The 18,994-nt window shown below is 36.0% G+C and overlaps 1 protein-coding gene across 6 annotated transcripts in view; it reads right to left on the bottom strand.

The window, feature by feature from the left end:
* Nucleotides 1–18,994, bottom strand: part of Galk2 (galactokinase 2) — a 118,625-nt gene that overhangs the window by 63,746 nt on the left and 35,885 nt on the right. The window lies entirely within an intron of this gene.

Here is an 18,994-nt window from a genome sequence, read left to right as displayed (position 1 = left end):
ATTTGTAAAATTAAGTTTCCCTTGGTCAGTCATTTTAGAAATATTATTAAATTACTTTTCTGTACCTTTATTACTCACTAGGTAGTAGTGAATAATTTAGGCACTGGCTTCACTAAAACTCTCCACAAATATATTATTTTTCTAGTCTCATTCCTAAGCACTATCATCTAGGATTTGATGTTGGGCTCTTACTTTCATAATCATCAAAGACTTTACAATAATGGAATGGGGGAAAAAAATCACAATAAATTCACTAGATGCTTCACAACTCTGAAAAAATATGAAGTCTTAAAACTTGCTCAATGTGCTTTTAAAAGGATAAGCTACTAAAAACTTTAATAGAAAAATACTCAAAAGAGAGAATAAAAATTATGTCTGTAAAGATTAACCCTAAAAATTAAATTTGGGAAACAAGGAAATATGATAAATGACATTTTCTTAGATTTTTCAAAGATACTGAATTAAACACAACCATTTCAAGGGATGTGGGTATTTTCAAATTAGGTCAATATTCTTATGTTTTTTAAAATTATAGTTGCAAAACATTTTAATGAATGCATGTTTGTTACAAATGTCATTAGACCTGAGAGTAGCAGCATACCCAAATTTTAGAAAAAGTTTCAGCATTACATTCATGTGAAATTATATTTATTGAATTTAAATGTTATTAACTTGAGGACTATAAGTTTGAAAAAAGAAAACATGCATAACCATTTGAATTTTCCCTAAGTATTTGAGGTGATGCATATGTTAACTAGTTTTATTTAATTATTCCACATTGTATTCATAAGTGTGCTTAATTTTAATGGCAGGAAATATGCAGTGCAGCTTTGAAATGCTTCATAGTGAGTTACAGAGTACAGTTTTTAAATCTGTTCTTAGAGCCATGGGAAAGCTGGGTTTCACACTCAGTCCTCACACCCTCACTTTTTTGTTGTTGTTCTTTTTATTTTCCTCTTTTTACTTATTCATTTACTTTAATTAAAACTAAGAGCACACTGCCCAGAAGTAAAAATATGTTAGGTCAGTTCCAGTATTTGGCTACCCCAGTATCACCATCTAGTGGACATTGAAGACTATACAGTTTATTTCATCCAGTAAATTCCTATTTGTCAAGTTTATTAAACAAAATAATTATGAGCAAGAAAAACAGACAAAGGGTAGCAGGTACTATCCTAGGTATGGAACTCTGAATTGGAAACACCAAAGTAATCATGTTACATTGTTACACTGTAACAATACCCAAACGTACAATGTTCAAATTTTGTTAAAATTTGGATATAGCAGCAATCATCAAGAAAACAAATAACAAATGGTGGCAAGGATAGGGGTGTAGGAGAGAAACACTTATACACTGTTGGTGGAAATGTAAATTAGTACAGTCACTATGGAAATAAGTTTGGGGATTCCTCAAAAAACTAAAAATATAACTGCTGTATGATCCTGCTCTAACACTCTTGGGCATATGTTGGAAGGAATTGTAAGTCAACAAATAATAAAGGTACCTGCATGCCCATGCTTAAAGTAGCACTGTTCACAGTAGCCAAGCCATGGAACCAGCTTAGATGCCCAACAACCAAAAAATGGATAAAGAAACAGAAGTACCTATACACAATGGAATGTTATTCAGAAATAAAGAAGAATGAAATTATGTCATTTGCAGAAAATGGATAGAACTAGTGATCATCATGTTGATTGAGAGAAGCCAAGCTCAGAAAGACAAATACCACATGTTTTTGCTCATATGCAGAATCCAGACATCATCATCATAACAATAATAATATGACATGATCATCAAAGGGGTACTGTTTGGAAGGAGGAAAGGAGAGGGTGGTAGGGATGAATATGATCAAAGTACATTATATTTATAAAATAGCAAAATGAAACCCACTAAAAAATGTTAAAAAGTGGGGGGGAGGGGATAAGAAAGAGTAATTGAGGGGGTGAATTTGATCAAAGTACATTATATCCATGTATGAAAATATCACAATGAAAATCTTTAATTAATTTATGCTAATAAAAACATGAAAAAATTGGATATATCTTTCCAATATTTTTGTTTGTTTTGTTCCATTAAGATATATAATCTTGAAAAATCCATTAGTATATTTGGATATAAACATAAGTTCATTATTATGTAATTGTTCAAAAAAATTATAGTCTTAAGAATTGCTTCACTTCTCATATCCTAGAATCTTAGTGCTAAAAAGAACCTCAAAGACTACTAATTATCAAAGTTTGCTTATCTTACTAGTGAGGAATCCAAGCCCCACTGACAGTAAGTAATAGCCCATCAATTTTAAAACTGGGGGTAATGGAGCTGTTTTTGCAGTCTAGTGCTTTCACAGGAAAAAGGCACTGCTTTCTTTGGAGCAAGTATTTATTTTATGCTTTTACATAATTCATCAAAATATAGTACTAATAATAGGGGAAGTAGTTATTTCACAGGTAATAGTAGTGATGGTAATTCACCAAGTTTATCCAAACCAATTGCTTCCTTCATGCCAGGCATGGTAAAGATGTCCATTAGAAAGCGATACAATCACCCTTCTTCTGGGAGAAAAGTTTTTAAGATTACTTATTATTTGCCAGGCTGTTTGCACTTCTTTTATTCTAAATGGATATATATATGCTGTTCAAGATGAAAAAGATATCCCCATTGTTAGTTACCAGTGGCTCACCCAGGTCCTGGCTGGGTATAATGAGCCTGACTCATATACACAATAACTGTGACCTCCAAGTATTGTGTTTCTTTGCTATTGATGAGTTTTGGCATTTTTAGGCCATAAGGAGAAGGGGTGGGGGTACCAAAAGTGAAATCTGCTTACCTATTTGATATCACATGCAATCCAGAGTTCCAGCTAAGCAGTGCTGTAGTTATGATCCAGCAAATATCTGAGAGGCAAGTCTCTAGTCTAAGAAGTTGGCAGTTGTACCTCACATTACAGAGCTGAGTATCCTCACATATGGATCATAGTAAAGGTCTTTGAAATTTTCCAAGTGCCAAATAGATGCTAAACTGCATTACTCATGGTTCAAAAGTACAGATTTTATTAGAAAAATATTCCTGCTTACAATAAAATCAGTCACAATTTTGGTTCTCTTGAGTAAACTTCTGAAGATACAAGGCCAAACGTGATAGCTACAGAGCTCTGGGGTCCATATAAAGGAGAAAGAGGCTTATTCTTCAGAAATCCTAACAGTAATCCTTGAGTCTATCAGACTTCAAAATGAAATGAAAGAATGTAGAGTTATTTTCCAACTCAAGAAAGATAAATGGTCCCATCCTATGTGATTGCTTAAAATGATTGAAGTGATTTTTGCTTCAGAATTACTATTTTTAAAAACCCAAACAGGTGGGCATGAGGTACTATAATCCCAGCCTGGGCGGCATAATGAGCATAATGAGACCCTGCCTCATATGTCAAAGGCAAAACAAAGCAAAAAAGAAGTCAAACAGAAAACTGGCTTGAGGAGAGTGGATATTTTCAGCATATCACAGATGAATAGTTAACATATAAAGAGTTTTTGTAAATAAGAAGATGATTAATGAATATTCCAGGAGAAAATGCAAGTGATCAGGAAAAGACATGGAAAAGACATTTATGCCCCTAACAGCATCTATCATACTGGGAAATATTTTTTAAATCAAGCCAGTGTTTATAAGAGTGTGAGGAAATGTATCTTCTCATACAAGGTTGTTACAATATTAGTTAGTAAAATCTGTCTAGATGGCAATTTGGCAATGCATTTCAACAGTAAAAATGAAATATCTTTTCATCCAATAATTGTATGTTCTAGGATATGTGCCAAAGAAAGAACTAAGCAGGTGTGAAAAATAACTGTTTAAGATTATTAATCAGAGCTTTTTTTATAGTAGCAGAAAACTGGAAACAACCTAAATTTCTTCCAAAGAGGCTAAGTTAAAGAAATTAAAGTACATTCATACAAAGAAATAGTGTTAAGTACTAAGACTGAAATATAAAGCCCTGAAATAACTGAAATGTCTAGTAATGGGACCAAGTTAATTCTACTATGACTCTATATCAGAAAACAAGGCAGCCATTAAAGAGAATTCAGTATGTGTATTTGTGCTGACATGGAATGTTTCTTAATTTTCAGTTTTAAGTGGAAAAGCAAAAAAATGTGGAAAAGTAGATATACATAAAGTACTTTATATATGTAATTTTTGTGTTTGGCACAAAAGGCAAAAGCACATATGTATATGTTACAAACATAGATAACTGTATATATTTATACAACCTTTGATAGAGTACATCTGAAAGGATACACTTTAAAAACCTTAAAGGCCAGGCAAGGGTGGCTCACACCTATAATTCTATCTACTTGGGTGGCTGAGATTAGGACGATCACAGTTTAAGGCCAGCCTAGGCAAATAGTTCAAGATATCCCACCTCCAAAATAACCAGAGCAAAATGGACTGAGCAAAATGCTCAAGCAGTAGAGTGACCACAGGGGAAAGGAAAGGAAAGTGAAGGGAGGGGAGGAGAGGAAAAAAAAGAAAGAAGCACCATCAGCACTCTAGAACATCCCTTTGTGTCCCCATCTAATCATTTTTCTTTCCTAATTCCAAGAGGCAGCCACTATACTGAATTTTATTTCTAATTTGCTAAGTTTTTTATCATGAATAAATGTTAAATTTTATCAAATACTTTCCTTTATCAAGATGATTATGTTTCCAGCAGACTAGAACAGGTGGAAGACAGAATCTCAGGGACTGAAGAAAAAATAGATATTAAAGAAAAAACAGAAGAACTTTTAGACAGAAGATTCAAAAGCTGTGAAAGGAATACATAAGAATTCAGTGACTCCATCAAAAGACCAAACCTGATAATCATGGGCATCAAAGAAGAAGAGGTGCAAGTCAAAGGGATACATAATATTTTCAACAAAATAATATCAGAAAATTTCCCAAATTTCAAGAAAGAGTTGTCCATTCAGGTACAGGAAGCCTCTAGGACACCAGACAGGCTTGACCAAAATAGAACTGCTCCACAGCATATTATTGTTAAACAGCTAGCACAGAGAACAAAGAAAGAATATTGAAGGCTGTTAAGAGAGAAAAAACAAATAACATGTAAAGATAAACCCATAAAAATAACAGCAGACTTCTCAACTGAAACCGTAAAAGCAAGAAGGGCATGGAGTGAGGTATTTTGAGAGCTGAAAGAAAACAATTTCAGTCCTAGGATACTCTACACAGCAAAAGTATCACTCAAAATTGATGGAGGAACAAAAGTCTTCCATGATAAACAGAAACTAAAACAATATATGACCAACAAGCCACCACTATGGAAGATTCTGAAAGGAATCTTACACACAGAGGACAAAAACAAACATAACCAGGAAAGGACAGGAAGTATTAAACCTCAGGAAAAGAACAGACAAGCACTCAGAGAGTAGCATTGGTTTGGCTGCACACACTCAAATCCTCATACAACAAAAACAACTAAACGACAGGAATCACCACATACCTCTCAATAGTAACAATGAATGTTTAATGGACTCAACTCCCCCATCAAAAGACACCATTTGGCAAACTGGATTAAAAAGGAAGGCCCAACAATTGTTGTCTACAAGAGACCCACTTTCATTGACAGAAACAAACACTAGCTTAGAGTGAAAAGCTAGAAGATGATTTACCAAGCTAATAACTCCTGAAAAGAGGCAAGAGTAGCAATACTTATATCAGATAAAGTGGACTTCAAACTTAAATTACTCAAAAGAGATTAAAGAAGGTCACTCATACGAATAAAAGGAGCAATACATCAAGAGGAAGTAACAATTACCAACTTCTATGCAACCAATTTCAGTGCACCCAACTTCATTAAATGTACACTAAAGGAATTAAAACCACATATAGACCTCAACACAGTGGTAGTGGGAGACATTAATAACCCTCTATCAACAATAGATAAATCTTCCAAACAAAAAAGTCAACAAAGAAATCCTAGAACTAAATGACAACATAGATCTAATGGAAATGATAGACGTCTACAGAGTATTCCATCCTGCAACAGCACAATATACATTCTTCTCAGCAGCCCATGGAAATTTCTCCAAAATAGATCATATCTTAGGGCCCAAAGCAAGTCTCAACAAATATAAGAAAATTGAAATAACCCCCTGCTTACTTTATGGGTTTTTGGTGCTACTGGAGGTTGAATTCAGGTCTTACACTTGCTTGGCAGGTATTCTATCATGTGAGACACACCAGTTCTTTATGTTTAGTTAGGTATTTGTTAGTTTGTTTGTTTGCTTTTATTTTTGATTGGTGGTACCAGACTTTGAGCCTTATTGGTGCTGTGGCACTTTCTAAGCAGGTGTTCTATGACTTGAGCCAAGCCTCCAGCTTGAACTTAGGGACTACACCTTGAACAAATCCACCAATCCTTTTTCGTGATGGTTTTTTTCACAATAGTGTCTCAAGAACTATTTGCCTGGGCTGGCTTGGAACTGTGATTCTCCTGATCTCTGCCTTCTGAGTAGCTAGGATTATAGGTGTGAGCCACTGGTGCCAGGCTCCAGCCTTCTTTAGTTAGTATTTGAGATAGGTTCTCACTTTTTCCTTTTTGCCCAGGTCAGCCTGGACCTCTATCCTCCTATTTGTGTTTCCCTATGTAGCTGGAGAGGACAGATGAAATAAAACTAGAACTCAACAACAAAAGCAACAGCAGAAAATACTCAAACAATTGGATGTTGAACAACACATTCATTGCTCAATGATCAGTGGGTCATAGAAGAAATAAGGGAGGAAATCAAAAAGTTCCTAGAATTTAATGAAAATGAAAACACAATGTATCAGAACTCATGGGACACAGCAAAGGCAGTCCTAAGAGGAAAGTTTATAGTCATGAGTGTATATATTAAAAGGACAGAAGGATTTCAAATAAACAGCCTAATGCTATATCTCAAATGCCTAGAAAAACAAGAACAAGCTAAACCCAAAACAAGTAGAGGAAGAGAAATAATAAAAATAAGGGCCAAAATCAATGAAATAGAGACCAAAAAAAAAATACAAAGAATCAATGAAACAAAAAGCTGGTTCTTTGAAAAAATAAATAAGATTGACAAACCCCTAGCAAGTCTGACTAAAATGAATAGGGAAAAGACTCAAATTAATAAAATTAGAAACACAAAAGGGGAGATAACAACAAACACCAAGGAAATCATCAGGGACTACTTTGAAAACTTATATTCAAATAAATTGGAAAATCTAGAAGAAATGGACAAATTTCTAAGTATATATAACCATCTAAAACTGAACCAAGAGGATATAAATCACCTAAACAGATCTAAAACACACAATGAAACTGAAGGAGCAATGAAGAGTCTCCCCAAAAACAAAAGTCCAGGAACTGACAGATTCTCCACTGAATTCTACCAGACCTTTAAAGAACTAATACCAACACTCCTTAAACTTCTCCATGAAATAGAAAGGGCTAGAACACTGCCTAAATCATTCTTTGAAGCCAGTATTACACTCATCCCAAAACTGGATAAGGACACATCCAAAAAAGAGAACTACAAGCCAATCTTCTTAATGAATATTGATGCAAAAATCCTCAATAAAATAATGGCAAACTGAATCCAACAACATATCAGAAAGATCATTCACTACGACCAAGTTGGCTTCATCCCAGAGATGCAGGGATGGTTCAACATACGCAAATCATTAAATGTAATACAGCATATTAACAGAAGCAAAGACAAAAAAAAAAAACTGATCATCTCAATAGCAGAAAAAGCTTTTGATAAAATTCAACACCATTTCATAATAAAAGCTCTGATGAAACTAAGAAAAGAAGGAATGTACTTCAATATAATAAATATATGACAAACCTATAGCCAACATCATAATTAAAGGAGAAAAACTGAAGCCATTTCCCCTAAAGTCAGGAATGAGACAAGGGTGCCCACTCTCTCCACTCCTATTCAACATAGTCTTGGAATTCATAGCCAGAGTAATAAGGTGGGAAGAAGAAATAAAAGGAATATGAATAGGTAAAGAAGAAGTCAAACTATCCTTATTTGCAGATGACATGATCTTATAATTAAAAGATCCAAAAAACTGCACCAAAAAGTCCTAGACATCATAAAACAGCTTCAGCAATGTAGCAGGATACAAAATCAACTTACAAAAATCAGTAGCCTTTCTATACACCAACAATGAACAGATTGAGAAAGAATATAGGAAAACAATTACATTTACAATAGCCTCAAAAAAAATCAAATACCTAGGAATAACCTTAACAGAGGATGTAAATGACCTCTACAAGGAAAACTACAAACCACTGAAGAAAGAAATCAAAGAAGATTACAGAAAAGGAAAGGTCTCCCATGCTCAGGGATTGGCAGAATCAACACAGTAAAAGTGGCTACACTACCAAAAGCAATCTACATGTTCAATGAAATTCCCATCAAAATCCCAATGACATTCATCACAGAGACTGAAAAACCAACCCTAAAGTTCATTTGGAAACACAAAAGACCACAAATAGTCAAGGCAATACTCGGCAAAAAGAGCAATGTTGGAGGTATCACAATACCTGACTTCAAACTATACTACGGACATATAGAAATAAAAACAGCATGATACTGGCATGAAAACAGATATGAAGACCAGTGGAACAGAACAGAGGACCCGGATATGAACCCATGCAGCTACACCAACCTAATTTTTGACAAAGGTGCCAAAAACAGGCAATACAGAAAAGACTCTTCAACAAATGTTGCTGGGAAAAGTGGTTATCTGCCTGCAAAAACCTGAAACTAGATCCATGCCTGTCACCCTGTACTAGTATCAACTCAAAGTGGATTAAGGACCTTAATATCAGACCTGAAACCTTGCAGTTAGTATAGGAAAGAGCAGGGAATACTCTGGAAGCAATAGGCATAAGAAAAGACTTCCTCAGTAGAACACAAGCAGCTCAGCAACTAAGACAAAGGATTGACAAATGGGACTACATGAAATTAAATAGTCTCTGCACAAAAAAAGAAATGGTCTCTAAATTGAAGAGGCCACCCACAGAATGGGAGAAAATCTTTACTAGCTACACATCAGACAAGGGACAGGTAACGAGAATATACAGGGAGCTCAAAAAACTAAACTCTCCAAAAAATCAATGATCCAATAAAGAAATGGGCAACTGAACTAAACAGAAATTTTTCAAAGGAAGAAATGCAAATGTCTAAAAAACACCTGAGAAAATGCTCACCATCCCTGGCTATAAAGGAAATGCAAATCAAAATCACACTAAGATTCCACCTCACTCCTGTTACAATAGCTCAACTCCCATCAAGAACACTACCAACAACAAATGTTGGCAAAGATGCAGGGAAAAAGGAGCCCTCATAGGGTGCCAGTGAGATTATAAGATAGTACAACCAGTATGGAAAGACAGTATGGAGGCTCCTCAAAAAACTAGCAAGAGATCTGCCATACGGTCCAACAATACCACCTCTAGGGATATACCCAAAGGAATGTGAGTCAGGTTACAACAAAGCCGCCTGAATGCCCACGTTTATTGCAGAACTATTCACAATAGCTAAGCTATGGAAACAGCCACGATGCCCCACTACTGATGAATGAATTAAGAAAATGTGATATTTATTCACAATGGAATTTTATTCAGCCACAAAGAAGAATGAAACTTTGTCATTCACAGGTAAATGGATAGAATTGCAGAACATCATCTTAAGTGAAGTTAGCCAGGCTCAGAAAGTCAAAAGCCACATGTTCTCCCTCATATGCAGACTATAGACCTAACACAAATACAGAAATATAATGGGACACGGGTCACACTAAGGAGAGGCTGTGCAAGGGAGGGATAGGGCAAGGGGAGGAAACCAGAAACTTGAATGAGGTTGATGTGCTCACTATATAGAAATGAATATAGAAATTTTAAACTGGTCAGAGCCACCATGGGAAGTGGACTAAGGAGGAATGAAGAGGACTGGAAGAGGTGAATCAACTGGAGCTGTAATATACATATGCATGGGAACAACATAAGGACACTCCTTGTGTAGCTATCTTTATCTCAAACTAGTAAAATGTCATGTTTCTCATTTTATCTTTTCTGTTTTTTCTTCTATAAAATCGGAGAATGGGAGGGTGGAACAGGTTCTGCAGGGGTGGGGAGTTGGGGGGAAGGTTGGCACAAGTGGGAGTGGGGAGGAAGGGGTAGGAGGATATGGTGCAAACTATGTATACACATGTATGTGTGTACATGCAAAAATGATACCTGTTGAAACTATTCCAGGAATCGGGGGAGGGGGATAAGGGAAAGAAGTGGAGGGTGGAGAATTCAGCTATGATATATTTGATGCATTGTAAGACCTTTGTAAATGCTACAGTATACCCACACCCAGCACAACAATAAAAAAAAATTTTAAGATGATTTATGTTTTATTTTATTAATATGGTATATTACATTGATTTTTTTAATGATAAGCCAACTTTTAATTCTTAGAATAAAGCTAACTTGGCCATAATGTATTATCTTATCATAAAACTTGATTAAATTTGTAGATATTTGATTTAAAATTTTTCATATATGAGGTCATGAGAGAGATTAATCTGGAATTGTTTCCTGTGATGTCCTTATCAAGTTTGGCATCGAGGCATCACATATGGTTTTATATTAAGGTTAACTGGCCTCATAAAAGATGTTACAAACTGTTCTTCCTTTTCATATCTTTTGGAGAAATTTGAATGTCCTACTCCTGAATAACATTTATATTTTCATGCTAATCTAATCTTTCCACCTAAATTATAAATTCTTTAAACCCAAGGATTACACCTAGGTAGGGTTTTCTGTATCCTGAGTATCCAACCTTTTGCTTGGATATAGCAATGTTTCAAGAAATTATCAGTTTTACTACGACAGTGTAAACTCTGCTATCTACTTAAAAATTCAATTCACATTATTAAGCATATACATGAAAATTTGTGATTCACTTCCTTTTTTTCGGACATCAGAAGGATCACAGAAGGTAGGGGCTGGACCTCACCTTCAGGATATTCCCTGCGTCTGAGATACTAGGTACATTATACCATAGGTAACAGCCTGGTTGAGTAATAAAGGATCTATTTTTGGTTCAAACATCTGTACTGGAATCCAAACAACTCCATTCACAAATGTCTTGTCTTTAATCACATTATAGAAATTCTCTTGTCTCAATACTTCCTCTGAAAGACTGAAATAATAAGAGTTGCTTTACAAAGCTACAACAGACTAGAGATGATGTGTTTAAAACATCTAGGTGCTTAATAGTAATGGGGGGAAAGTCATCTTTTACTGTTACTGCAGTACACAGCTTAGTCTCCAGTCATTAACCTTTTCCACTTAAGCCACTCTCTTCTCTACATAATACAGTTTGCCTCCTTACTGTTCACATGACCAATACACTTACAAAACTTCATAGTTAAAAAAATTTCCTGACTGCTCATTTATTTTCCTACTTCACCTATTTTCTTGTTAAACTCTTTCCCTAAACTTTTCTAAAATCTCCTATAAGAAAGGTCAGAGAACAGGAGGTATTAAACCAACTTACCTGCTATACCCCTGTGAAATTAAAGGAAGCACTAATTTCACCCTCATTTTAGAAACTGAAACTAAGGCATAGGGAGGTCATCACAAGTTACAGATAAAATTGGTCACAAAGCAGGACAAGGTCTAGACAGCCTTTCATCATCCTCCTTATGGTATCAAATATCAGCCTGGGGGTCAGTACAGGATAACCCTTGCCCAAGATGGCTCTCCCACACCTGTAAGGAGAAATGCATGGAAACAGATGACAAGCACTTCTACATTTGTTAGGAGGATTACTTAGCCTTTTACTTTTATATTTTAGGTATCTTCAATGCACACAATTAGAATAGTTAAGGGCTATCTGTTCTTTACTTAACATCACCTGCATTGTTCTAGTTAATTCTTTAAATACTGGGTAATACTTAACTTTATTGCTGGGCACAATCCAAAGTTTAGAGACCCCAAAAGTTCAAAACACAGCCAGGCGTACTTATGGACTTGCAGCAACAGTCATTTCATTTGAAACCACTTGGAAATGGTGAGCCATACTCCAATATGCCATTCTCTAGTCACGTTTGCCTTCGTTTATGCTAAAGGTAAACATGTATTTAGCCCAGGAAAGGAAATGGAAAAAAACAAAGGTGGCACAAACAATCTGCACAGCAAGCCTTCTAATCTGCAGTCAACTAGCTTAGTCATATCACCCAAGTGATCCCAAACTACTCAACATCATTAAATTAATGGTTCAGTCTCCAATCCTCCTCTGAGAATGCAACCAGAGGCACAAACACCATCCATCATAACTGAAAGAAACATAGTACTCTTTTATCAATAAAACTATGTCAATGGTTTTGTATTTATATTGTTAACTAAAAACTTCAAACATATTTAAACACAGGCCACCCAGGGCTAGCACTAAAGCTTCCTAGGTTTAGTACTAGTGAGCACATGGCTTTGGTCCATGTTCAACACTTAATTAAGAGATTCTTTTCAAAGGTTGTATTCTGGATTTACCATCTTCTCAGAGGCCAGCTGCTGCAGTTCATTAGCAGTCAACATCTGGCTGGAATATTTTAAACTACTATTTTCCTTAACTATTACATGGATGAGGTTTTTGTTATTCTAAGCAAACTGAAACAATGTCCTTGTGTGGACTTCTAAACATAATAATTAGTGACAGTGCAAATCAGTTTCTGATTTTTCTTATACCATTCAGCAAACTGCTATTAAAACATTCAAATTATACTTTAAACTTTTGTATAATTGTGAGATAGTTTTCATATCATAATGTAGACATGCCTTTCCTTTTTAAGCACAAGGTCTCATTCTGAAGGCCAAGAAATATTTCACTTAAATGAAGCTATATGGGAAGAAAAATATAGCCGTCAGCTTTCTCAAGGAAAAGGACCTTATAAATTCAGGAAAGTGAAGACTGGGACATTTTTGGCACAGAACTTTGAACATTCCACTTACTCTGCTTCTGAAATTCAGAGGTCCCCTGCACAGTATAGATTTCAAACTTCAAAAACACTCTGAAAAGAGTATCAACCATGTCTGCACAGCTAATTTGCCCCTGAAATTAAGTTAACTAAATCTGTTCAGGGACTTAAGCAACTAGAAAACATTCCTGTAGTCAAATAACTTTTTAAAAGGAATTTCATGAGGCTGCATAAGAATTTCTAGGCCTCAGCTGACACATATTTATAAGTCTGGCTCAGAGAACTGTTACAACACACGCGTGGGTTCCTGCTGCCTAAAACGCCCCGGGGCCCCTCCCAATACTTTATGTGAAGACACAGCCTTCTCTTCCTCTAAAATGGTCTTAGAACTCATGATTTACTTGAAATTCTCTCGGTTTAACTTAACAAGGAACCATTGTTTTCACCTCTATTCTCCATTCACATACAAAATGCTTCACACCTTGATGAGGTCAATGTTCAATTAATAAATCTGTTCACACTCCACTATGTGCATTTAAGTTCCATGAGGAAATTCACCACTTTTCTTTTTAATTTTGCTTCTTCCCCTGCCACTGTGGGGTACAGACACCATGGTAGTTCTAGGAGAAGTGACCAACATAAAACATATCTTCCCAACTGTAGCTCAGAGCCCTCCAAAGGCTTTCTTTTACTCTGAGAATGAAAGCCAACACACACACACACACAGCCCCTGACCACCTCTCTCAGCTCACCTCCCTCTACTCTGCCTCTTCCTCACAGCACCCCCACCCCAGTCATTAGGGCCTCTGCCAGTCCTGGAGCAAGACAAACTTGCTTTCATTTGCTCTTTCCCCTGTCTCCCTTCTCTCCTCCTGCCCTTAGGTCTCTGTTCAATATCCCCTTCCTTGAGGAGAATTTCTCTAACTTCCTAGCTAAAACAGCCACTCCCCCTTGCTTCAGAACCTACTCTTCTTTACAACCCTATCTAATGTTATATTATAGATTCATCTGTGCAACTGTTCATTATCTAAGTCTCACTACTGCCACCAATAACAACACAGAAATTCCATGGAAGCAGGGACTTCCTTGATTTTGTTCACAACTGTATCTCTAAGTGCCTAGAACAATGCCTAGCATATAGTAGATGTTTGACAAATGTCACTGAATCACTGCCTTCATGACTTAAGACAGGAAGATTATACTGCGGCTAAAAAGCCTCTCTTCTCTGGGAAGGACCTCTTGCACATCCAGTGTTATTTCTGTTACAATATTTCAGGGTTCCTAGATGACCAGCAGGATTCTTAATGCCAACTCTGAGCATCCCCAGCTTCTTCAGTGGACTGTAATACTCCAGGGACAGATTTATGCCCAATCCATAGTCTAGGTTACTTAAAATTACATGAATTGTATTTTTGACAAAATGCTAAATATATCCACAGAATGTCTCCCTACCCCAGTGTTCCTGCTGGTCATTTCAACCTTCATCAAACAAAATAATAAGGGGTTTTTCCTTTAGGTTTCAGTAAAGGGGGTGTAGCTCAACTCCTCTACTATACCTCTCAGAGCCTCCCAAGTGACTCTTCTGAACATCATAAATCATTATAAATTCAAAGTCTATGCTCCACCCCCCGCCCTATCAGAAGGAGAAATTTGTAGGTAGAAACCAGCCTAACATACCTTACTGTCTGAAATGAGCTGTTTTGTCACAACCTGTTTCCCAGGTCAGCCAGTTATCTCTAACAGCCTTAGGCGGCACTTGGTCCTTCTTTCTTGGACTCCAAGGACAACTCCAAGAATGAATAAAAACTGGACATAAGTCTAGAGCAACCTGAATCCTGAGCTAACAAAATTCAAGCATAAATTTACAGCATACCTTAGCAATTAACATGGGCTGGGATACTTCTTGAATTTTGATTCTCAAACTTTATAGAATATTCAGATCAGTCAATACAATGCTTTTTGAACGATGCTTATGTATGGAAAATATATATTCACATCCTAAAATCTCAATACAACACTGCTAACAAATGGTGTGCAGAGGCCTGAGATACCAGGTGTCAACAAAGAAGACATACAGACATTACTATGCGAAGTAGCTGCTTGTTGGCAACCTTATTGTTTGATGTTCTGGAAAAATAGTGTGTTTTTCATACTACTTCTGTATTACTTACAAAGAGGAAATTTTACTGTTTTTGTAACATTGCAGTAAATTAGAAGTTTGAGTTGAGGAACAATGCATTATACTTTTCCTGTTTAAAATAATAAGGAATAAGCCCCTGCGTAATGATTTTGTGCAGAACATCAGATTTTTGGAATGGACTACTGCCATGTGATGGAAGATGCCTGTATTTTCTTGGATACTTTCACCCAAAACCCATCAGCAAGCTTCTCCCTGGGCTTTTCTGATTTGGTTATGTTCCAGCAGCTCATCTGTTCTCAATCTCTACCCTTGATTCTTGAATCCTTTCTTGCCTCCTCCTCTTCCAATTCCCCTAATTGTGGTCATTCAGGTCATCCACCACTGCCTCTCTTATTTTTCATGCTATCCATTTTTCTTTCCCATCTTTTGTTTATTTTACTTTCACCAAGGGGATATATGCACATAATCTAAAAAAATAACAAATGGAGCTCAGAGACTTAGAACAACAATGAAACACAACAATGAAAGCAGTCCCCAGCTCTCACCCTCTTACCCCTATCCCCAATGTGGTGTGTATAGAGGCAAGCAATTTCAACTCTGTTCTTGCTTCAAATGACCAAATACTCTGGGTGAAACATTATCGCCTGGTTGTTTCATTTGAAACTTTATCTATTGCTCTCCTGTCATGGTCAACAAGGATTTGGCTACCTTTCCTTTACCCCTCCCATCTATGAAAAATCTTGTTTAAAACCTTATTCACTGCATTAATTATTGAGGCTATTTTTCACATTTGGGACAAATACTGAAAATTATTTTCTTTCTTGCCCAATTTTTTCTGTTTTTCTTGTATCTAACAATTGCCTAATTTCCTCAGTTGCTTACTTTATTTATATATCTAGCTGAGCCTCCCCACACTCTACAAGTGCTCTATGAAATCATTCTCAATCCATTTTTCACAAGGTTGAATATGTTAAACTTATCAATTTTTTAACTGATAAGATTTGTAAGTTCCATTTCTTCCTCTCCCTCTTTTCGTTTTAATCTGTATTGTTTCTCAACTGCTGGATGTTATGGGTGTTGTGTTGGGATTTCCCTTAACCAATATTCTATCAATAGCCAACTCTTCTCTTCTTTATTGGATTTTCCTCTTCCTAATTCACATGTCATCTTCTTTCTTGGTTTAATCCCTAGTTTTGGTGGATTGTACCCTTTCAACACTTAGACTTTGCATGTTTAAAATGTTTTAAACTATCCTCATGCTTGATTAACACACTTAGATATTCTAAGCTAAAATTCATTGTTATTTTAAAGACATTGCTCTGTTGCCTTCTGACTTCCAATACAATTTTTGAAAATGATCTGTTGTTTTGACTATGATCTTTTTTTTACTATGATCTCTTTCCCTTCTTTACTCTTGCATCTCAATCAATAGTATGTTTTCTATCAACACTTGAGTTTCAAAATTCATAGATGATATGCTTTGGCTTGGCCTTTTTCATTTATTATGCAAATACCCAGTAAGCCCTTTGAATCTGAGAGTTCACATTTTCACTTTGGAGAATTATATTTAAAAAAAAATATTCTAATGATTGTTTTAACTAGTTAGAAATTTTCTGAAACTGACCCATAAATTTTCTTATTTTCTCTTTCTCTTATTGTTTATCCCTTTTTCTCTAATGCTATGAGACAGTTCTAAATACTTTTACTGATTTTTTAGTTTTAGTGATCATATTTTTAATATTTAAAAGTCCTTTTCTGTACTTAGTTTTTTTAAATATTCTTTTTTCAAGGAGTTGTCACTTTCTTTTTTATCTCTGAGGGCATCATGTCTTCTTTGAAGCATTCTACTCTCAGCATTGTCTTTGTTTCTCTTTGTTTATTTGTTTGCTTCATTTTGGACACTTTCTTCCAAAATCTGATTATCCTTTGATGCCCTATCATATTTAAGAGTGAGTCACTAACAAGTTGATGAGAATCTTTGAAAATGGACTTTTAACAGGGTCCAGAGGAGCTGAAGAATTTTTATGGCAGGGGTGTCAACAAATGTCAGTGTCAACAGGTTTTCTCTGGGACAGCTCTGTTTTCTATGAGAAGAATCCTCCGGCAATCCTGGTAGATACTTACAGAGTGGTAAGACTGCCAGTGTTGTCTGCTAGAACTGACCAAAGGAAAGGAAGGAGAGTGTCCTTTAATCCCCCAGTTTTCAATCTATCTCTTGTCCTGTCTCTCTCAATGCTCGGTGTTCCCAAGTCCAGGAAGTCTTTGGTTGTTTCTCTAGAGACTCTGGCATAGATAAGAGAAATGACCCCAGGTAAGAGAAAGGGCTTTGAGGGTCTAACTAATCCTCATAAAGACCTTCAATGGTAGAGTGTTTGCATAGCATGCACAAGACCCTGGGTTTGATTCTCAACACCAAAAGGGAAAAAAAATAACCTGCATACCATATTATCCTGCTTTCTTCTTAAGCCATCCAAAGAGTCATGGGAGGAGTCAGCTTCCTTCCATCTACATCTCTTTCCACAAGCACTTGGCTTTGACCTTTCTCCCTTCTGCTAAGTCATACACTATTCTTCCATCCACTTTCCATCTTTGCGTTTTGTGGTTTAGGGTTATTTATGTCTTCTTGGTTTCTCAAAGACAGAGCTTATATTTCCTTTTCTTAAATTTCCCTGTTGTTTGGGAATGACTTTTGAGAAAAGATTGAAAAAGGAACAGAAAAAGAAAGAATAGATATGTCTTTATTCTGACATCTTGAAACCAGAAGTCTTTAGCCTTTTCTTTCTCTAAGTCTTTTCTACCAGGACTATCTGGATTCATAATTTTTGCTTTCTAGATTATGTGTGGGACTAGCCATTTTGTTTTTCCAGTTTCAGATATGCAACATTTAGTTTATTAATGAATTAATAATTTCTACATATACTTATTATATCTCATTTAATTGTTAGCTAAATGGGGTATAGAGATGTAAAACAATTGGTAGAATATTAGCCACCGATCTCTTGTGGGACTTGGTGACCCATTCAAATAGGCGGATTATTCCATTGGTGCCCCTGTCTGTCCTCATATTTCTCCCTGCCCCAGGAGGCTGACCTCAATAGAAAACTTCCCCATCCATTCCCTCTCATTGCCATTTCCATTCATGTCCTTTTTTCCCCGTCTTACTGGATTTCTAGCAACATTATTCCACAGTCCTTGTTCCTAAACTAAAATGACTTCAAGCTTTGCAAAGTTGCCCTTCCTAACTGGTTCCTTTGACCTTATGTCTCTGTAAATATTCTCTTTATTAAGCTCTCTTTAGTTAGACCCTATATGCCATTTTTTCCCTAGCAGGGCACTAACTGATATATCAATAAAAAAGAATTTTGAACTAGCTCATCTCTAAAGTCCCCTGAGTTCTCACAAGGAAAGTTAGGATATACATATGCTTTTTATGCTACAGGCATTGGAGTCACATAGCTCTGAGAAAAATATTCTTTATTTTGAAAAACAGAGATGGCAAGAATTAATTCCAAAAAATTCAAGTGTTTGTTTTTTTATCTTCTTTTCTTTTTTCCCCTTAGAAATTCCTATTATCAAGGGGCAGAAAAAATGTGAAAAGTAAGCTTCTCTAATCCTCCCATTAAAGAAGAAATGAATTCCTCCCCCAACTTCTCTTCTCCCTACACCCCTCTCCCACCACTATGGGGTGGGCAGTTTTGCTCCAACATGCCCTTCTGCCAACAAATTGTTCCAGGGAAGGTATATTTTACCTATGAATTTCCTTTCCTCCAATTTTCTTCTCAAAAAACAACAAATAATAAGTACGCTATCTTTCCTCCCAAATGAGCCATTGCTTACAAAGGACTAATTAATGTATACTT

This window comes from Castor canadensis, chromosome 2 (assembly GCF_047511655.1).
Source record: "Castor canadensis chromosome 2, mCasCan1.hap1v2, whole genome shotgun sequence".
NCBI lineage: Eukaryota > Metazoa > Chordata > Mammalia > Rodentia > Castoridae > Castor > Castor canadensis.
This window is presented reverse-complemented; position numbering and strand designations above follow the sequence as displayed.